This window comes from Cervus elaphus, chromosome 11 (assembly GCF_910594005.1).
Source record: "Cervus elaphus chromosome 11, mCerEla1.1, whole genome shotgun sequence".
NCBI classification, from domain to species: Eukaryota; Metazoa; Chordata; class Mammalia; order Artiodactyla; family Cervidae; genus Cervus; species Cervus elaphus.
In genome coordinates this window covers 11853800-11877536 of record NC_057825.1, presented here as the reverse complement: position 1 = coordinate 11877536, position 23737 = coordinate 11853800, and the positions used below count along the sequence as shown (strand labels likewise).

The 23737-nt window shown below is 39.4% G+C and overlaps 1 protein-coding gene across 8 annotated transcripts in view; it reads right to left on the bottom strand.

The window, feature by feature from the left end:
* Positions 1 to 23737, bottom strand: part of DENND1A (DENN domain containing 1A) — a 523231-nt gene that overhangs the window by 384204 nt on the left and 115290 nt on the right. The gene's annotated exons all lie outside the window — the stretch shown is intronic.

The following is a 23737-nucleotide window of genomic DNA, read 5'->3' as shown; positions in this document are numbered from 1 at the left end:
TATTTAAATATTTAGGGTTTCTTACACTGGTTCAAAATTTGGAACTAATCTGTAAAAATCTATCAGACTGATAAATATTGATGAGGTTTTTAATGGTTATAATCTCAGGCTTCCACTTAATTTCTCTAGGAGTTAAGATTAGTTTTACCCCACCTTTTTAAAGATTACCACAAGTACCAGATTTTTATTCCAATGTGAATAATTACTTCAGAAGCAACCTAAATGACAGCTGTGCCTTTTATGAACTACTACAGTGGGATCACTGCATATGGTCTTCATTAATAGATACATTACATTTGTCAAGTTTGGTGAACAGAGATAACTTAATTATCTACTCAAATACAACTATTGACCGAGTACCCACTATGTACTCAGCCCCAGCCCCAGTATCAAACCCTTGTCTCCTAAGTCTCCTGCACTGGCAGGAGACTTTACCACTAGCAGGTTTTTTTAACCACTAGTGCCACCTTGGAAGCCCTTGATCAAAAGTGGAAAGTGTAAAAGAATTAGAATAAGCATGATGAGGAGGAGAAGAAAGAGAAAGTACAACTAAATAAAACCCGGTGAACAGGAGGGGAGTTCTCATGCCCTTGGACAATCCCCGAATCCAACAAGAAAAAAGTTACCTCTTCTTTTCTGGCAAAAACTCAGCTAAAGAAAAACCACAGTGTTAGTTCCAAGAGCCCTCACACCTCACTGTTTATGTTGATATAAAAGACAGTCTCTCTACTTCCACTGGGGAATTGCACATGACTTCACTTATGGCTCAGCTGGTAAAGAATATGCGTGTGCAATGCAGGAGACCTGGGTTCGGTCCCTGGGTTGGGAAGATCCACTCCAGTGTTCTGGCCTGGAGAATCCCATGGACTATACAGTCCATGGGGTCACAAAGAGTAGGACATGACTGACTACTCTTTGTGACCCCATGGACTGTATAGTTCCTCTGTCCCTCATCTTCCAAAACCCCAGATTTCAGTAGTCACCAGACTATATATGCTTACTGTGATGCTTCACACAATGTGCCAAGCACTGTAACAGGCATTTTACATAAAATGTCTAATTTTATCCTCATGACAAAGCTATGATATTGGGACTATCACAATTTTATCATAGTTAAAAAGGCAGTAAGTTATCACTCAAAGTTAGAAAATTAGTTATTTATACACGGTGCAAATCCTCTAAAGTGATTGGCCCCATTGATGAATAAGATATAGTCTTTGCTCTCCCCGAGTTTACAATTTAATGCAGAATACAAAGAATTAAACCAGCAAGCATTGCAAGGCCTGATACATGCTATCGCAGTGATTAGCACAGGGGCACTGAGCCTAGTCCTGGGCCAGGACAGAAAAAACTTCAGGGAAGAAGTGGCAGAGTCAGGTGCCAGGGCTACACCAGGGTTCACCTCATACCACCACAGGCTCCTTCTGAACAGCCTAAGGGAGAATGAATAAGTATTTGTGAGTCCAAGGCCCATGTTTTACTTAGTTTTGTCTCCTACAAAATGTCTTACAGATTATATATACCCAACAGATATTTTGGCATAATAAAATAAACAGAATAAATTCATTAAATACCCTGTCTCTCCAAATGGATAAAAGGCCAATTTTAAAACATCCAATTGAAAAGAAGCCTTTGAAGGCCACAGGCTTACTAAAGATGCACTGGCATATAGTAAGCACACAATAAATATTAGTTGTTGTTGTATTATTAACCCCAGTGGAGAAACAAGCAAGCACTATAAATTAGATGGCTACAGATGTATAGGTGTACCTCAAATTGGAATTCATGTGTTCCTGAAATAAACTTTTATAAACCCAATTAAAAATTTCCCATTGCCTGCTATTACCTACTTGGAAATATTACAACTTTATCAGAAACTGATTTTCTCTGCATCGTCAGTGGTTCAAAAATCCTTTAGCTACAGTTTATTTGCCTCCTGGCATCTGTTTGCTAATGATCTGTAAACATCAAATGCACCAGGGACTCTCCCAGACTTATTGAAACCCTGAGGTGAATCTTTGTATAAACTGAAGGACCTTTTTGCTAATTCCTTTGCTTTCTAAGTTTGCATTCTAGATTTCAGAAATAGTTTTATTAAAGATTTTTGCAGTAATAATTATAATGCTATCAGTTACCACTTCCTAAATACCTAGGTATACCAGTTGTTGCCATAGGTAACTTTATTATTTTATTTAATCCCAACAACTCTGCCAGGTAAGTAGACGTAGCTTTATTTTATAATTATAAGAAAAGTGAGACCCACTAAGAACAAATCCAGAGTTAAGTAACAGAGCTGGGATTCAGCCTAGAAGCACCAGACTACTAAGAATCCAACACTGGTTTTCATTTCTGCCTTTATTTATTTATGTTCTCCTGTTGATCTGTCTTCTAGTCATTGTTGTGTCTCCACAATAAGAATACAGCTGGACAAATAACTAAAACATGTGATCAAGAAACATGCTTTAGCAGATTATGAAGGAGAGCTTTCCAATTTTTCTATTTAAATTTTTTTGCCAAGTTCAGGATATAAATAAAATGACTCCAAAGTAACTAATACTCGATTCAAATAGTAAACACAATATTTCACAGGTAAGTTCATATTAAAAATTCACAGTAATTTTGAAGGCTAGAGGTTAATCCTTGTATCATCTATAAAAAAAGTCACTGGCTAAACAAAACAAATCAGAACACAGAAAAAAAAAAGTCTTCCTGTATAAGAAAATGTGTTTCCAAGTACCTCTAAGCCTGAGGTACTGAGAACACTGAGAACGAAGGCCAAACTAGTACACAGTTTACATAAAGCTGACACACCAGCAAGGGAAACATACCTGCTGCCAATTTTCTTATACCAAAACTCTGCCTTTCTTTCCTGGAGAAACAAGTCATTGTTGCCTAGCTGTTATCTGTATCATTAGAGAAGCAGTTCCTACATCCTTTATCGCTTTTGTGTGTGTGTGCATGGTAAAATACACATAAAATTTGCCATTTTAACCATTAAGTATACACTTCAGTAGCATTATACATTATTCACATTATTGTATAACCATCACCATAATCCACTTTCAAAACTTTCATTTTCACCAACTAAAACTCCGAACCCATTAGAAAAAAATTGGCCATTGTTCCCTCCCCCTCCTTCAGCCCCTGGCAACCACCATTCTTCTTTCTGCCTCTATGAATTTAACTACTCTAGGTACATCACATTAGTGGAGTCATACAATATTTGTCCTTTTGTGACTGGCTTATTTCACCTGGCAATGTCTTCAAGGCTCATCCATGTTATAGCATGTGTCAGAATTTCCTTTCTTTTTAAGGCTGAATAATATACCATTGTATGTACACACCACATTTTGTTTCTCCACTCATCTATCTATGGACACAAGTTTCTTCTTTTGTGAATAATGTTGCTATGAACGTATGTATACAGATATTTGTTCGAATTCCTGCTTTTTTTTGGATATTTATCTAGAAAAGGAAATGCTGGATCATATGGTAATTCTACATTTAATTTTTCTTAGAATGGTTCTTTTAATTTTTACTAGTATCCTGTTAGCAAAATCATTTGAAGATCCCATAAACACATCCCTGTAACTTTCCCTCGTTTCTTACTCCTTTGGCTTACTGTGGAGACTACACTCTTGAGAGTAGTCTTATATGTTACAACTTAGTCACTTTCCCTAAAACCCTGGTGGTCTACAACCCGGATGGTCTCCAAAATGTACAGAACTAAACTTGACCATGCTTTATTCACCACACTTTGACTCATTCTGAAGAATTATTCAGATCATCTTCATTAACTTCCTATTTTAATAGACAGCTCTGCTTGGTTCTTCTAATATCGTTGAAGACTTTCATGTTTTTAAAAAGCTAGAATCCTTAGCCTGGCCATTCAGACAAACCCACCCAGGACTTCCCTGGTGGCTCGGTGGTAAAGAATCTGCCTGCCAACGCAGGAGACACAGGTTCACTCACTAGTCTGGGAAGATCCCACATGCTGCAGAGCAACTAAGCCCAAGCATCACAGCTATTGAGCCTGTGCTCTTGAGCCCGGGAACCACAACTATTGACCCCATGTGTGTACCACAACTACTAAAGCCCATGTACCCTAGAGCTCAAGTTCCACAACTAGAGAAGCTGTCACAATGAGGAGCCTGCACACCACAACTAGAGAATAGCCCCTGCTCACCAAAACTAGAGAAAAGCCCAAGCAGCAGCAAAGATCCAGCATAGCCAAAAGTAAATAAATTACATATATAAAAAAGACAAACCCACACAATTTCATTTCTACTTCTGAAAAACAAATCCTCAAATCTAGCCCGCCTGATCAATTTACTTTCCTACAAAACGTGACATCTTCTCACGTCTAAATCAGACCATGCTGTCAGACATCAGAATTTATACATTTGGCCAATTATATATTCTTACATGAATTAATATTCAATCACCCTAGCACTTAAAAAAATTAAAAAGGAACCATGTCCACAGTCTAAAGTGCAGTGAATTTTACACATGACTGGTAAATGAATAGCAAGCTGGAACATTCACTTACACTGCTCCCTGACTCAAGAAGCTCCTTTACATCTTTCTAGCACTCATGGTCAGCTGGCAGCAAAACTCTCAACCTCTAAGTTCCCAACACATTCTCACATTCTCACTGTGGTCAAAAGCTGGCTTCCTCGTGAGCCCTCTCAAGTGGTGAATGTTTCCTCTCCACTTCTTCCACTTCTCTTCTCACTGACCTGAAGGTGGAGTAGGTGGTCTCTGCTACTTGTTGTCACTTCAGGAAACTTTGTCCCTCATCTTCCAAAACCCCAGATTTCAGTAGTCACCAGACTACATTCCTCCTCCTAACCCTGCTGTCATCTACAGATTTTCACTCCTTAAACTTCATGAATCCTGGTGCACTGCCCCTCACTCTGCCACTACTCCCACCACGGTCTTATTGATTTTGCTACATATTCACTTAGATGATGCTTCTAAATCCCAAAATTCTTGCCTCTTCGCCCTCCTCCCTGCCCAAGGAACTTGTCCTCCAGCAATCGCAATTACTAACTTCCAGGGTCATACCTGAACTCTACAGTTCCAGTAACTGAAACCCCCTCAATAATCACAATCTCAAGTACCTCAGGCTCCAACCATGACCTACCTCCTTTCCTTCAGTTCATTCTTCTCTAAAGCAACCCAACTTCATTCTTCAATTCCACAATGACCTACACTCTATCAATCTTTTCACTGCCCTTCATCCACCTCAAATCTACACTATCTTCCTTACCTAGCCTAAATTCTATTTTGTAACTGTTCCTTCACCGACATCCTTGACTCCTTCACGCCTCTCTTACTTTGTCCTCCTCACCTGGCAAAACCACAACCCTTGTTAAATCTAGTTATCTACCTACACCCCTGTACCTGACTGTGGCTAAAGAAATCCACACAATTGTGCTGACTAACTTTAAATTTGAATTACTCACTGTAAGTGAGCTTTAATGTGACTTGGTAATTATACCACATTTTCCTTAAGTCATTACTCTTTTACTCTCCTTAATGACTATGTCATACTTTCTCCAACCTCCTCAACCTCAATTAACACTAATTATCTTAATTTGCCCCTCCAGTGAGAAAATCGGGCAATCAAAAGAAAACTCTCACAAGTCTCCTCTGCCACTTTTATCCACTTATTATCTCTGACCCCAAAGACTCTGCCTTCATCCCATTACTATGAAGAACTGTCCACAGGGTCTGAAAAGACCCTCCCTCCACTTGTGAACTAGGATCATATCCCCTCTCACCAACTCAATACTGCTCCACCAATTCTTTTGTTCTATTAATTTTATCTGTCTGCTGGATCTTATCCATCAGCATGCAAACCTACTATTTTTTCTGCAATATTTTTAAAAGGTCAAGCCCACCTCCTCACCATGGCTACCTCTCGGTTCCTCTCATCCTTAGTTAGTCAGTTCAGTCACTTAGTCGTGTCCGACTCTTTGCGACCCCAGGGACTGCAGCATGCCAGGCCTTCCTGTTCATCACCAACTACCAGAGCCTACTCAAACTCATGTCCATCACATAGTTGATGCCATCCAACCATTTCATCCTCTGTTGTCCCCTTCTCCTGCCTTCAATCTTGCCCAGCATCAGGGTCTTTGCCACTGAGTCAATTATTCACATCAGGTAGCCAAAGTATTGGAGTTTCAGCTTCAGCATCAGTTCTTTCAATGAACACCCAGGACTGATCTCCTTGCAGCCCAAGAGACTCTCAAGAGTCTTCTCCAGCACCACAGTTTAAAAGCATCAATTCTTTGGCGCTCAGCTTTCTTTACAGTCCAACTCTCACATCCATACATGATGACTGGAAAAACCCTAGCTTTGACTAGACAGAACTTTGTTGGTAAAGTAATGTCTCTGCTTTTTAATAAGCTGTCTAGGTTGGTCATAACTTCTATTCCAAGGAGCAAGCGTCTTTTAATTTCATGACTGCAGTCATCATCTGCAGTGATTTTGGAGCCCCAAAAAATAAAGTCTCTCACTGTTTCCATTGTTTCCCCATCTATTTGCCATGATCTTAGTTGTCTGAATGTTGAGTTTTAAGCCAACTTTTTCACTCTCCTCTTTCACTTTCATCAAGAGGGTCTTTAGTTCTTCACTTTCTACCACAAGGGTGGTGTCATCTGCGTATCTGAGGTTATTGATATTTCTCCTGGCAATCTTGATTCCAGCTTGTGCTTCATCCAGCCCAGCATTTCGCATGATGTACTCTGCATATAAGTTAAATAAGCAGGGTGACAATATACAGCCTCTCATCCTATTTAAAGCTATATTCCTCAAAAGAGTATCTATACTCACTGTCACCAGTTCCTACCCTCTTACTCTCTTGAACCATGCCAACCAAGCTTTCACCCCACCACTTCTCTAAAACAACTCATGTACCAATGACTCTTACTCTTGACATCAATTAATCCTCAGTCCTCATCTTACTTGACCTTCAGCAACATTTGACACCATGACTGCTTCCTCCTCCTTGAACTACTTTCTTCATGTGGCTTCAGAGCATCTCACTTCTCTGTCCCACTGCAGCTCCTTGGGCTTCTTACTGACCTCTTCTGAAAGAAGAGCCCCAGAGTTTAGTCCTTGGATTTCACTTTTTCTTGGTGGTCTGTTTTGCTGGTCTCTTTCAGTTTTATCACTTCAAACAAATACGCACTGTCAACTGCATATTTCTCCAGCTCTGGCCTCTCCCAACTCCAGACTCATTTATCAGTCTACTCAAGATCTCCACTTGGATATCTAAAAGACATCTCAAATTTAATATGTCCATCACTGAACTCCTGTTCTTTTCCTCACATTCAGAGCCAGCCAATTCCTTGGAGTAATTCATCAAGGTTCCCCTAGCTTCTGGGTTCTACAACCATTCTGAGGTATGGCTCAGTGGAGATAGGTGAGAAACAGGGCTTACGGGATATGTGGGTCATTTGGCGTGGGCGGAATGGAGGTAGAAGGGCAGTTAGGTGGGCAGCAGAGTCTAGTACACAAGGGAAAGGAGAGGGAAGAAAAATAATCCCAATTCTCTGCTGCCTAAAGTTAACCATTGTCAAAGCTTCAGTAACTTCTTTCAAGTTACTGAAGAAGTAACTCTTTTCCAAGTCTGAATAAACTTGGATTCTCAGAGAACTACCTTGTGCTCAGGGTTCACTGAAACAAAGGTACAGCAGCAAAAGCTGTCATTTTATTGCTTCCCTAAGACTTACTCACAGGATCCCTCACATAAATACATTTGAAGAAACAAGCAATTCATCCCTGAGAATAGGAGTGACACTTTGTCAAGGCTGGTTCTTCCCAGCTGCAATCTGGGGGTTACTGAAATTGTTACTGAAATGCAAGTTCCTGTGCGCAAGACAAAGAGGGGCCAAACAATAACAAAACATCAGAATAAATTCAGAGAGAAGTTTATTACAGGGCCCTGCAAGGAGACGGTTAGCTCATGCCTGAAAAATCCCAAATTCCCATAAGCTTTCAGCAAAGCCCTTTTATAGGAAAGGTGAGGGAGGGCGTAGTTATCGTTGCAAACTTCTTAGTGTCAGATCCTTTTTTCTTGAGGTCAGGTCATGGTCAGGTAATGATGTTCCTGTAACCTCCACCAAAACAAATGTTAATTCTCTGTTCTGACAAGGACAAAGTCCCAAGACACAACATTCACCCTCCCAGATCCTGGCTAAGAGGAGGTAGATCTCAGTTGGCAGTCCCCTTCGGGGCCAGGTCCCCAGACACTGGCCAGCTGTCATCGTTGAGGGAGCCAGGCACCTAACCCAACTGACCCTTAGGCTGCCCAGAGGGCGAGGGGTTTCACAGACTGTGACCCAGGCAGACTGCCGCTGCTATTAGGTCACAGAGACAGGAGTTGGGGAAGAGGTTCACCACTGCCTCAAGGCCTGGGCCCACCCAGTGCGTGGCCTTGGCGAGGGCTCTAGAGCCCGGCAGGACACAGCCCCCTAATCTGTTTCCTGGGCTCCCCGGCTCACCTGCTGGCCTGAGGCTGGGTGAACTGGAGGACCCCTGGGAGACAAGGGACCTGACTCTCGCCTCACTGTCCACCTGACCACCACCACTCTGCTGACTGTTGGCCAAAAAGCCCACTAACTGTCACTCATTGACAGTTGGTTGCTTGTGGGAGGGGCTCACTGTGGTGCCAACCAATGGCTGAGCAGAACCACTAACAGGTCCTGCAATAACCGTTGCCTGGTAACGAAGTGTGGGGGTCATGGCATACAGCCAGGGCTATGTGTTAAGAGCCGCACTCAGCCACACTCTGTTACAGTTCTCAAGACAGTTACTTGTTCTCAAGATTGGACCTTCTTGGATAGGGCCAATGATGGGTAACTGAAGGCAAGGATAGGCTAGGAATCCAGCCTGAATAAGGAACACTCTGGCCTAATGAGGAAAACAGGACAAATGTGAAAGATCAGTCATTCGCCTGGAAAGAAATGGGAGCCAACGATACAGCAGGGCTGACTGGGAAAGGGCAGGATTTCAAGTACAGCCTGAGAATACATACAGTTTTGGTAAAAATTCCGCTACATAAGCAGAAGATCCATCAGAGGAACTGAATAGTTGGTTACCTCAGAGGTTGTTTATTGTTTTTATATGCTTTCTTATGCTTTCTACCTCTGGGTGGCATAGAGGAAAAGGTGTTAGGCATCTACTAGATGCCAATGTTCAAAGTGCTTCACATCCATTGTTTTACTTAATCCTGAAAAGTTTATGAGGCAGACTTAATTCCTGTAAGTTCCAGGGGACCCCAGAAAGGAAGTACAGTTGAACTTTGTTGTGTATGTTGAGCTACCATGGCAGCAGCACATGGTTTGTCTTCCAGAGGGTTCGGTACTGGAAAAAGGAATGCTACCTGAACTGTGTGGTCAAAGAAGAAGGCAGTGGTGGCGCAGTGGGGTGCAGGTGTTACTGAATCACAAGCCCATGTACCCGATGCATAGTGAGGCCAATTAATGCTAACCATTAGAGTCTGGAACAGAGAAAGAGGTTTATTACAGGTTCATGCAAGGAGATGGGTGGCTCATGCTCTAAGAATCCCAAAGTTACTGAAAGCTTTCAGCAGCCCCTTTAAAAGCAAAAGGTGAGGGAGGGGCATGGTTAGTTGCTACAGACTTATTGGTGTCAGATCCTTTATTCTTGAGGTCAGGTCATGGTCAGGTAATGCTGCTCCTCTAGACCTCTACCAAAGAAATGGCATTCTCTGTCTTGACAGGAAAAGGCAAGGTCCCAAGGCACAACTCGCTCTCCAAGGTCCCAGTCCTAGCTAAGAGGAGGCAGACTCCGTTGGCAGTTCCTTCACAGCTAGTTTCCCATACCCTGCCCAGCTGTTATCCCTGAGGGAATCAGGCACCAAACCAACTAGCCCTCAGTCTCCTCAAGTCACCCAAAAGGCAGGGGCCAGGTTCCACAAACTGCAACCCAGGCAGATGGCCACTGCCATTAGGTCACAGAAACAGGGATGGAGGAAGGGATTCACCACTGCCTCAAAGCTGGCTGAGAGCTAGTGGAGGGCCTTAGTGAGGACTCTGGAGCCTTGCAGGGCATAGTCCCCAGTCTGTCTCCTGGGCCCTTCAGTTCACCTGCTCGTCCAAAGCCAGGTGAGCTGGAGGGCCTTCAAGAGAAGGCCTGAATATGCCTCTTACCTCACTCTCCACCTGATGACCACCACACCACTGACCCTTTGCTGAATCGCTTCCCTAATGGTGCCTCACATACAGTTACTTGTGGGCAGGGCCCATTGTGGTGCTGACCAATAGCTGAGCAGGACAACTAACCATCACTCACTGACAGCTGGTTGCTTGTGGGTAGGGCCCTGTGAGGCACCGCCCAACAGCAGAGCCTAGTAACATGGTGTGGAGTACTGAGGCCCAGCAATGGCTGCCTGCTAAGGCCTGTGCTCATCCTGCTGTTATACAGGGTTGGTGTGTACCGGCCAGGATGTGTAGGGAGAAGGTATGGTCAGTGTCTTGGGAAAGCATTCTTCAATCTGTGATTGTTGAATCCTATAAATTTGTAACAGTGTGGCGAACACAGACCATAGTACACAGCCTTTGCTGTGGACCATTACCTCACCCCTACCCCATTAGCAGGCATCAGTTACCACGCGACCATTAGTGGTCCTGCTCACCCGTTGGTTAGCACCACAGTGAGTCCCTCCCACAAGCAACCACTGTCAGTGAGTGACAGTTAGTGGGCTATTCAGCCAACAGTCAGCACAGGGGTGGTGGTCAGGTGGACAGTGAGGTGAGAGGCAGATCCCTGGTCTCCCAGGGGACCTCCAGCTCACCCAGCTCAGGCCAGCAGGACACAGCCCCCTGCAGGGCTCCAGAGCCCTTGCCAAGGCCACCCACTGGCCGGGCCCAGGCCTTGAAATCATCAACCAAGCTAAATAATCTACCCATTACCTAATGTAATATATAGTTACCTTTCTTATGTGTGGTGAGAACACTTAAGATCTACACTCTTAGCAAATTTCAACTAGGTACACAATTCAGTATTGTTAACTACAGTCACACTGCTGTACCATAACTGAACTTGATCTTGGTAGGGTTTATACAAGTATATACATACATTAAGCTATTTGTTCTTGCTGTTTAGTTCCCAAGTCATGTCCGATTCTTGAGCAACACCATGGACTGTAACCCACCAGGCTCCTCTACAATTAACTTTGTGGATCTTTGTAAACTGTAATACCTTTTTAAAAATAATGAATTGATTAGAACTATGTATAAAGGATATGGAAAGGTGTCCTTTTTAATAATTTTTTAGTTGAACCTCTGAAATACTCTTATACTGAGTGCCATGGAGATTTAAAAATATTAACTTTTTAATAACTTGTCTTTGGTATATTTCATGTATCACATAATTTACCCATTTAAAGTGTATAATTCAATAATTATTAGTAGGTTTGCCAAGTTGTAAATCATCACCATTAAGTCAGTTTTAGAACATTTTCATTAAACCAAAGAAGGCCCTCATGCCCCTTTACTGTGCACCTATTTTCCTACTCCTGTTCCAGACAGGCAGTAATCCATCTGCCCCCTGTCCTCCCAGATGTGCTCCTTCTGGACATCCATCTGAATGGCATCATACGTTGTGTGGTCTCTGCATCTTGCTTCTTTCTTTCCCTTAGTACAATGTTTGTCAAGTTTGTGCATGTCATGGCACGTACAAGTAGTTTGTTCCTTTTTACAGTTTACTAGTTTCCTATTACATGAATATACTACATTTTGTCTGACTCATCAGGTGATGACACAAATATTAACTTTTTGCAACATTCCTATCCACAAATACAGTTGAAGCATCATCTACCATTCTCATCCCATTTTCCTCCCCTTTCAGAAGTCACCATTGTCTTGAGGTTGGTGTGCAGCCCTTCCCTTTGTGCTTTTATACAGTTAATACATACAAATATACCCATGACAAAATATAGATTTGTTTTGTATTTTTAACATTGCCATATCTGGTTTACTATATGTAATATTTTTCAACTTGCTTTTTTTACTCACAATTATATGTTTAAGGTTTGTTCGTTTTGTCTCAAGTAGATTGGATTCATTCATTTTAACTGCTATAATATTCTCCAACTACAAATATGTCATAATTTATCTATTCCCCCTACTGATGACCATTTAAGTTTTCAATATATTTCTACCATAAAAAATCATATAAACATTTTTTATTATGTCTCCTTTGCACATGTGATAATTTCTCTACATTATCTAAGTAAAAGTGACACTGCTGGTTCCTAGTGTATGAACACCCTCCACTTATTTTTACCACAAGAGCTTTTGTTTCCCAACACGCTCACCAACACTTGCTATTATTCACCTTTAAAATTTTTCTGCCAGTCTCACATATGAAATGGCATCTCATGGTTTTGATTTTAATCTCCTTGATTTTTACTCCTGTAGTCTTTTCACATGGTGGTTATTTTAATTTCTTCTTTTGTGACTTGCTATTTAATATTTTGCTCTATTTTTCTACTTATTTCTTTCAGTTTCCTTATTATTCTAGATCTCAGGCCTTGCCAAATTTTTCCTTCAATCTGATCATTTTGTTTTGTTTATAGGGTTGTTTTTTTTTGCCATATCAAAATTTTAAACGTTAGGTCAAATCAAGTCTTTTACCTCATGATTTGTGCTTTTCCAGATCTTATTTCAAGAAATCTTTTTCCTATCTATACCTTTAAAACTATTTTCACATTTTCTTTGAAAAGTTATGAATTTTTGTTTCTAAGGCAGTTCTTTAATCCAGCTGTATTTTATTTTTATGAATGGTGTGAGCAGGCAGGAAATTTGTTTCAAATCGACAGCCAGCTGTCTCTGCCTGGTGACACCCACTCTGCTCTCTAACTCCTAAGGGCAGCTGGCAGAGCCTTCCTCATCCAAAAAAATGCCTCGAGAAAGAGTTTGATGGTTTGATATGTATTAATTCCTTGAAATATGACAAGTCATAGCTAGTAAATTTGGCAGAACAGAATATACCAGAATACACTGGGTTAATTTTTCTTAGACCCAAAGAAAAAGACCTGATTCACATTTATCCAACAAAAATAATGAATCCAAACAGATAACAGACTTCCTAGCAAGTGAAAATACTAATCAAGAGCAAAGTGGTCACATATTTCTACCATCTTTCTTTAATGAATCATGAAATATCAAGCTTTAAGAGCAATTCATGGGGATATAAAACCAAACTTTTACTTATCACTAAACTTCACAATCTCACAGCTTCCTTCTCCTTTCCAAAGCTTAGTTTTAGAAAAAGGCCACGAGGAAAATGCTTATCTCAATAATTACACTGTTAAGAGAAAAGAAATGGCTCATTTGATACTGCTGCAATCATCTCTAAGCGTCATTCATAGTGACATTAGCACATAAACAAAAATTATTTCACCAATATAAATCCTTATGTAACTACTCTGGAGATTTTACTAATGTTACATTTACCACAATAATTTACATAATGTAGCTAGTATCAAGCAGCTAAATTTGAATTCTTTGTTCTCGTGAAAAAGGGAAAGAACACCATTTTAGTTAATGATACATTTCCGAATATGACACTACAAGGCATTCTTCAGGAGGTATATAATATGGACATTGATAATTTACTAAATAAATTCACTGTGATCAATTCTTTTATAAAAATTCACAGGAACTGTTAATGAAAGCATATGTTAATTTAATATTTTTCACCCCTTCCTTCTCCTGCCATTTATTAAAGCGTAACTTATTGAGAATATAATTTTTAACAGTATTTCTTTGCAAATGCTATACTACAACTGCTGTATAATTACCTTTTAGGTTGCAAATTCTCCTTTTACATACTTTACAGTATATTTTAAATCCACTTAAAAATGTAAACTCAATGGTCAAGAAAACAAAAACCATACTCTTTGGTTTAAAAACTTCATTAATCATAATAAACTCAATTAGACACAGTATGAGGTTTCCCTCAAAGCCATACAATAATAACACAAGTATTGCATTGTTCACATATTCTCATTGTTATACAGGTCGTCACATTTCTCGTTTAATAGGAACTGACTCAAAGAGACCTTGAAACAAAAGTATCCTAACCAAGCAGCAGTTCCCAAAGTGTCGTGCTAAAAAAACATTACTCTCCAATTCACACAGTTCAAACAATCAAATCAGAGAACAACCACTTCTTTATTAATAGAACAATACACACTAGTTTCCTCTGTCCAAGTGATGCTACCTAAAAAATATTTAAAGAAAAACTAAACATTCACTGAATGATATATTTGTGAGTCTACTAACGATTCCAACTTTAGCTGAAAACAAATGAACTCAAAGTCCTTAAATGAATACCTAATACTGACAATTTTTTTCACTAAAAATATAAAACTGAAAATGATTCAACATATAAAGACCAAACCCCACTAGAAAAGAAGTATTGTGGTTAGGTAGGACATTCAATGTCACTGAAACTAAGATGATGGAAATAAAACAGTACCTTCTTAACAAAGATATCACAAATAGCTTTATCCTTCAAAATTATTCATTCAAGATATAATTTGCTCTCCTACAGGGTCAGATGACAATGCAACCAACTTAACACAATCGAGGCACTGTCTATATATGCACCTTCTGTCTTTAAATCAATAGGAACCACTGACGAGCATAAGCACTATTCCTAATTAGATATTCAGCAATTGTATAAAGTCTGACACTCCCCTCAAATACACATTTGACCATAAAACTAGTTTAATAAATTCACATGACTATAGACCATATTGAACAGGTCTTAATCTTAAAAAGGATCAGAAAATCAGTTATTTCAAATAGCCATTTTACTGCAGATCAGAGATAACCTCTAGTAACTCCCACCACAACCCCAAAAGGGGGAAAACGTTTTATTAAAAGCATGTTTTCTAAGAGAATTCCTAAAGATACACAATATTATGTTCTATCTAATTTCCCAAAATGACTTATTCTCCTTTATTATATAATATCTAATATATGGAGAGGCTAAAACATATCTATAATTTAGTCTTTCAGGACACTCTAGCAGTCTGTATTCCCCCCCAAAACATTTGGTGTAATAATTAGAAGGAATAGGAAAACTTACTGCAACTATTCAGAGGATAAGGAAAATGGAAACAATTATTGAGGGCCTATTTGGCCATGGACCCCAAACTAACTTAACATTTCCTTTTTTAATTGTCACAACAATCCTACGAGATTATTCTTAATTTACAATATTATTCTTAATTTACAGATGGGAAAAAAAACATATCTTAGAGGTTAAATGATTTCCCCAAGGTTATGAAGCTATTAAGTGACAGAGCCAAGACTTAATTTCAAATCTACAGGACTTCAAAATCCAAACTTTCATCTGCACCAAGCTCTCCCCATTAAAAAAAAAGAAGGTGAGAGGAGAACATAGGCAAAACACTCTCCGACATAAATCACAGCAGGATCCTCTATGACCCACCTCCCAGGATATTGGAAATAAAAGCAAAACTAAACAAATGGGATCTAATGAAACTTAAAAGCTTTTGCACTACAAAGGAAACTATAAGCAAGGTGAAAAGACAGCCCTCAGATTGGGAGAAAATAATAGCAAATGAAGAAACAGACAAAGGATTAATCTCAAAAATATACAAGCAACTCCTGCAGCTCAATTCCAGAAAAATAAATGACCCAATCAAAAAATGGGCCAAAGAACTAAACAGACATTTCTCCAAAGAAGACATACAGATGGCTAACAAACCCATGAAAAGATGCTCAACATTGCTCATTATTAGAGAAATGCAAATCAAAACCACAATGAGGTACCATTACACGCCAGTCAGGATGGCTGCTATCCAAAAGTCTACAAGCAATAAATGCTGGAGAGGGTGTGGAGAAAAGGGAACCCTCTTACACTGTTGGTGGGAATGCAAACTATGGAAAACAGTGTGGAGATGTCTTAAAAAACTGGAAATAGAACTGCCATATGACCCAGCAATCCCATTTCTGGGCATACACACTGAGGAAACCAGATCTGAAAGAGACACATGCACCCCAATGTTCATTGCAGCACTGTTTATAATAGCCAGGACATGGAAGCAACCTAGATGCCCATCAGCAGATGAATGGATAAGGAAGCTGTGGTACATATACACCATGGAATTTTACTCAGCCGTTAAAAAGAATTCATTTGAACCAGTCCTAATGAGATGGATGAAACTGGAGCCCATTATACAGAGTGAAGTAAGCCAGAAAGATAAAGAACATTACAGCATACTAACACATATATATGGAATTTAGAAAGATGGTAACGATAACCCTATATGCAAAACAGAAGAAGAGACACAGAAATACAGAACAGACTTTTGAACTCTGTGGGAGAAGGTGAGGGTGGGATGTTTCAAAAGAACAGCATGTATACTATCTATGGTGAAACAGATCACCAGCCCAGGTGGGATGCATGAGACAAGTGCTCGGGCCTGGTGCACTGGGAAGACCCAGAGGAATCGGGTGGAGAGGGAGGTGGGAGGGGGGATCGGGATGGGGAATACGTGTAAATCTATGGCTGATTCATATCAATGTATGACAAAACCCACTGAAATGTTGTGAAGTAATTAGCCTCCAACTAATAAAAAAAAAATTAAAAAAAATTAAAAAAAAAAAAAAAAGAAGGTGAAATAGGCTTTATAGGTTAAACTGAGAAGTTAAATGCTGTGGATGAAGTGGTTTCTCAGGAAATTTATAATTTTAAATTAGTACTTTATAAATTTATTCAATATGACTCTTTGTTAACTGGGAATGTTAATTTAGGCATCAAAAATCTGTGACAAATATCAAAACAATTTGGAGGAATATAAATAATTACCTGTCCTCTAACGCTAGGTTTGGGGGCCACAGAGTGATTCAATAGTCCCTTGAATAGAAGCAAATATCATCTTACTTTGAATTCACAAAGGACTGGACAGTTTTCAAAGAGTTTTCACAAGCTTTAGAATTCATAAAATCCTCAAAACAACCCAGTGAAAAAGTTAAAGGAATATAGTGGATACATAAAAGAGGAAAATAAAAAGAGGTATTCTAAATGCAGACAGTGGTGCTCATCAGTCCCACTAACTCCACACCTTCTCAGAGTCAAAAACATGACCTCTGGGAGGGAAAGAGGTGTCAGTGGCTAACCGATTCTCTCTCTCTCTCTCTCTCACTTCTGGCAGAACTCCACAGGCTACAGCAAGAGAATACTGCCCCGTTCTAAAAATGTCCAAACTCTCTACATAAACAACTCCAGGTGCTACTATCATCATTTCGAAAATGACAAAGTTGAGGTTCAGAGCTTAGGCTATTAATGAGGGGACAAATTAAGTGTCAGGGACAAGACTGAGAACCGATCTTTGGCCTACAAGATCAGAGATTATTACTGTCCCTAGAACTGCTTTTAAAGATAACTCATCTTTATACCAAATTATAATAGGAGATGTAAAATTACACAGATTTCACTGTAGGAGAATATAAATAGTAAACAGTACATTGGTCCACATGTTGGGAAGCTTGAGGAAGAACATATCCTTTTAAGTGAAGACATACACTTAAAAATGCTAATCATCCATATGTAGTTGTAACAGTAACATAGAATGGGAAAGACATTCTATGTAACAATAGAATGGGAAAGACTAGAGATCTCAAGAAAATTGGGAGATATCAAGTGAACATTTCATGCAATGATGGGCTCAATAAAGGACAGAAACAGTAAGAAGCTAACAGAAGAAGAACAGATTAAAAAGAGATGGCAACAATACACAGAAGAACTATTTTTAAAAGGTCTTAATGACCAAGATAACCACAATGATATGGTCACTCACCTAGAGCCAGACATTTTAGAGTCTGAAGTCAAGTGGGCCTTAGGAAGCATTACTACAAACAAGGTTAGCGGAGGTGACAGAATTCCAGCTGAGCTATTTCAAATCCTAAAAGATGATGCTGTTAAAGTGCTGCACTCAATATGTCAGCAAATTTGGAAAACTCAGCAGTGGCCACAGGACTGGAAAAGGTCAGTTTTCATACTCAGAGAATCTGAGAGATTTCTCAGAGAAGGGCAGTGTCAAAGAATGTACAAAATACTGTACAACTGCACTTATTTCACATACCAGTGAGGTTATGCTCAAAATCCTTCAAGCCAGGCTTCAATGGTACGTGAACCGAGAACTTCAGATGTACAAGCTAGGTTGAGAAATGGCAGAGGAACCAGATATCAAACTGCCAGCATCTGCTGGATCATAGATAAAGCAAGAAAATTCCAAAAAAAATCTGCTTCTGCTTCATTGACTACACTAAAGCCTTTGACTATGTGGATCACAATAAACTGTGGAAAATCCTCCAAGAGATGGGAATACCAGACCACCATACCTGCCTCCTGAGAAATCTGTATGCAGGACAAGAAGCAACAGTTAGAATCAGACATGGAACAACGGACTAGTTCAAACCTGGGAAAGGAGTACATCAAGGCTGTATGCTGTCACCCTGCTTATTTAAACTTATATGTAGAGTACACCATGTGAAATGTTGAGCTAGATGACTTACAAGCTGGAATCAAGATTGCTGGGAGAAAATATCAACAGCTTCAGATATGCAGATGATACCACCCTAATGGGAGAAAGCGTAAAGGTACTAAAGAGCCTTTTAATGAGGGAGAAGGGGGAGAGTGAAAAAGCTGGCTTAAAACTCAACACTCAAAAATCTAAGATCATGGCATCCAGTCCCATCACTGCATGGCAAATAGACAGGGGAACAATAGAAAGAGCGACAGACTTTATTTTCTTGGGCTCCAAAATCACTGTGGACGGTGACTGCAGCTGTGAGATTAAAAGATGCTTGCTCCTTGGAGGAAAAGCTATTACAAACCTAAAAGGCATATTAAGAAGCAGAAATATCATTTTTGCTGACAAAGATCCATATAGTCAAAGTTATGGCTTTTCCAGTAGACAAGTATGATTGTGAGGGCTGGACCATAAAGAAGGCTGAAAACTGAAGAATTGATGCTTTCAAATTGTGGTGCTGGAGAAGACTCTTGAGAAGAATCCCCTGGACTGCAAGGAGATCAAATCAGTCCATCCTAAAGGAAATCTGTCCTGAATACTCACTGGAAGGACTGATGCTAAAGCTGAAGCTCCAATACTTTGGCCACCTGATGCAAAGAGCCAACTCACTGGAAAAGACCCTGCTACTGGGAAAGTCTGAAAGCAAAAGGAGAAGAGGGCAGTAGAGGATGAGATGGTTAAATAGCATCACTGACTCAATGAACATGAATCTGAGCAAACTCCAGGATATAGTGAAGGACAGGGAAGCCTGCTATGCTGCAGTCCATGGGGTCACTGAGACTTAGCGCCTAAACAACAACAATAAACAGTAACATAAGCTGATCAACTTTTATTATATTGGAATCTTTACATCCAAATGAATATTACCCACACAAAATAATAACAAGGCTATACACTTAATTCAATGTTATTTGGGGTGTAACTTTCTCAGAGACTCTAGAATGTTCATTAAAATTGTTCTTATCTTCCTCTCTGGAATATAGTGTATACACCCTGGAATATGATAAGGCATTACATAATAAAGGCCTGAAGAATGTGCCAACTCTGTGGCCAGGTAATTGAACATCTAGAAACATATTAAAAGGAAATGTTAATAAATGTATACCTAATAGTAGTCATTATCATATTCTTTATAATAGCAAAACCACACAACCTGTCTTAAAAGGGACTGGCTAAATAATGATATTTATGTGATGAACTAAAACACATCCATCAAAAATCATATGGTAGAACAAAAGTTCTCAAAGTGTGGTCCCTGGGCAGCAGAATCATCATCACTTAGAAACTTATTAACAACACAAGTTTTCGGGCCTACACCAGACCTACTTAAACTCTGGGCATTGGTTCCAGCAAGCTGTGTTTCCACAGTCTTTCCAGGTGATTATCATGCACATCAAACTTTGAAAACTGTGGTAGAAGAGCACTTAACAGCTATCTACTGAGAACACTTCTCCATACTCATTTTTAAATAATAGCTTTACTATCAGATCCTCTTTGTTTAAAATTACATACCATTCAAACACATGCACACATATGTACATGTATAGAATGTACACATACACACATGTACACACACAGAAGGGGCCTTCACTATCCAAACTCTAACCATCCTAACAGATAAATGTCTGGATAAGTCTCAAAAATCCAAATTCTTGCTATTTGTCATTCCAAAATTAGGAATCAAATACAAAAGATTCAGATGATGCAGTAGCCTTGTCACCCAAACTCAAGAAAAAAGAGATTCTGAGAATAAGAAATAAATATTTGATATAAATTGGAGTGTATACACATGTGTTAACATATCCCAGAATGTTACCAATGATTATACCTAGGAATTGAGATTAGAAGCTATTTTAGCTTTTTCTTTTTGATTTTCTGAGTTTGATAAATAATCTTCAATGTAGCTATTCTAAGTTAAAATTTAAAAGATTATCTTAAGATATAAATTCATACCAACCATGCAAACTAATACATTATTTAGGGATACTTACATATGTGGTAAAAATAATCATGAAAAGCAAGAAAATAGGGGGAAATGAGTGGTGAGGGGACCACTGATGTTATCTGAGGGTGGAAATGAAGGACAACAGGAGGGCAGATCCATGGAAGGAGCAGACAGAAGGCTTCCAGGCCTTAGCAATGTTCTATTTAAGTGAATGTGGTGGTTTGCCTTCAAAGATGTCACTCACAATTCCCAGCACTCCTTTGGCACATGGCACTTCTTTCTCAAAGTCCTAGAGTCTACTTGCCCTCTCCTTCAACTGGGCTGACTTCATGACTTGCTTTGAACAACAGAATGCAGTGGGAATTATGCAGAGCCATTTGGGGGCCTAGGCCTTTAGAAGCTTGGCAGCTTCTGCTTTCATCCTTTTGGGACATGACTTCCATGTTACCTCAGGCTGAACTTCTGAATGAAGAGAGGCCACATGGGACAGAGAATGGCTCAGCCAGGACCTAGCTGTTCCAGCCACCCAGGTGAAGCATGAGGCACATACATGAAGTTCAAAAGATCAATTCTTTGGCACTCAGCCTTATAGTCCAATTCTCACATCCATACATGACTACTGGAAAAACCATAGCTTTAACTAGACAGAACTTTGTTGCCAAAGTAATGTCTCTGCTTTTTAATATGCTGTCTAGGTTTGTCACAGCTTTTCTCCCAAGGAGCAAGAGTCTTTTGATATCATGATTGCAGTCACCATCTGCAGTGATTTTGGAGTCCAAAATAATAAAGTCTCTCACTCTTTCCATTGTTTCCCCATCTATTTGCCATGAATGGATGGGACCGGATGCCATGATCTTAGTTTTTGAGTGTTGAGCTTTAAGCCAGCTTTTTCACTCTCCTCTTTCACTGTCATCAAGAGGCTCTTTAGTTCCTCTTCGCTTTTTGTCATAAGGGTGGTGTCATCTGAGTATCTGAGGTTATTGATATTTCTCCCAGCAATCTTGATTCCACCTTGTGCTTCATCCAGCCCAGCATTTCACATGCTGTACTCTGCATATAAGTTAAATAAGCAGGGTGACAATATACAGCCTTGACATACTCCTTTTCCTATTTGGAACCAGTCTGTTGCTCCACGTCCAGTTCTAACTGTTGCTTCTTGACCTGAATACAGATTTCTCAGGAGGCAGGTCAGGTGGTCTGGTATTCCCATCTCTTTCAGAATTTTCCACAGTTTGTTGCGATCCTCACGTTCAAAGGCTTTGGCATAGTCAATAAAGCAGAAGTAGACATTTTTGTGGAACTCTCTTGCTTTTTCGATGATTCAACAGATGTTGGCAATTTGATCTCTGGTTCCTCTGCCTTTTCTAAACCCAGCTGAACACCTGGAAGTTATTGGTTCACATACTACTGAAGACTGGTCTATACTTTTGTCTTATCTTTCTGTTCTAGTGTTTTTTGTTTGGGCTACAACAATGTAGTAAGATAAAGAAGCACGCCATTGAAAACCACCAGCACAGGCATCCTGTGCAAAGATGTGAATACTGACTAGCTAAAACCATCTGGAACTGGCAATTTTTTAGGAGTAGTGTTTTGACAACTTTATCAATTTCCTCCGTGAATACTGTTGCAGTAAGTTTTCTACCTCTTCTTCATCTACTTTGGTAGTACAAAGTTTTCTCTAAAATATTTATTTCATCACATAGTCATAGAAAAACAGTATTCTCATGAATAAACAGAACAGATTGAATATATACATAATAACAGGAATTATTTCTGAATGTTGGAAATTTTTTATATTGCAATTTCCCAAGTTTTCCAAAGTAAATCTCACAGTTTTAAAATGAAAAAATGTAAAGAATAAACATGAAACTACTGTATAGCTCCTGTTCTAAGAGTGGCACAGCATCTAACTCACCAGTCTGCAACAAGTGACAGAAATTCATAATAAGAAAACATGAAAATTGAACTCTGCGACTTGACCATAGTCTTTTCTCATGATGGATTAGAGGTAAAATTTTGTATTATTTGAGCATTTTCCATTAATAGCTACAAAACATTTAACTGTAAGGAAGGGCAATCTATGCCTGTATAAAATTTTACAGGATCCCCAGGATATTCTGTTCCATCAAGTCGGTAAAAGTTCCAAACAGATCTCTTAACAGGGCTGCTTTCTCATGCCTTTTAAAATCCATTGTTGTCTCTAGCTTTGCAGGGGATGGGATCCAGTTTCTCAGCCCAACAATCTGCAGAGGATAAGCACACAAAATACCATCCCAGTGGACACAATAATGCAGCAACAACCACAAGCTCCAGCCTTCCTTAGTTTTTATTATCATAATTTATGCATCCTTAGAGACTGGAATATAAAACAATGATTAATGCTGAGAAAGTCAACAGTATCAAAGGTTGGAACTGACCACTGGCTTTAAGGAAGGAAGCCATAATTCAGTTACATGAACATTTACCAACCCTATATTTTAAAAATCCATTGAAAAATGAAATCCCTTACCAAGCTACCACAATCATAACTATTATCATCTTAATCCTTAAATGCTGTGGTTTCCTTTTATCTGGGTCTGTCTTTCTATAACCCTACATAGAATCTGGTTTTTTATACATCTGTGCAGCACTTGATTTTATCAGACTAATATTAACAGCCTATAAAGTCACTAGAGCAATAAAATTTAATAAGAGCAATAATTTGAGCTATTAAGGAATGTCATTATGACAGACATAACTATGCTAAAATCAACATTATACAGTATACATAAGACAGATGTCACCATTATAAATATTAACAATATTGGAGATACATTTTCAATACAGTGGAAAAGGCCAGAGTACACAGTATACATAAGTAAAAATTACTTAAAAAAAACACAGGTTAGAAATAGATATAGGCGCCACATAAACAGGTAAATTAGTAATCTCAGAAGTTTTGGTGATTGCACTGATGCCTAAGGAAGCTTCTAGGGCCTTGAACAGTGTAAGAAGTCAGCAAAGGCATAGGGAGTAACATTTCTTGAAGAACTGGATATATCCCCGTTTAGCTGCCTTAACTTAAACAGTGTTGCCTATAGGTTACACTACACTGTGCTCTCGCTACGAGAGCGGCTTTCAAACCTTTTTCTTTTACCCATAATCCACATAAGAAATATGTTTTCTCTCCAACTGGTAATATA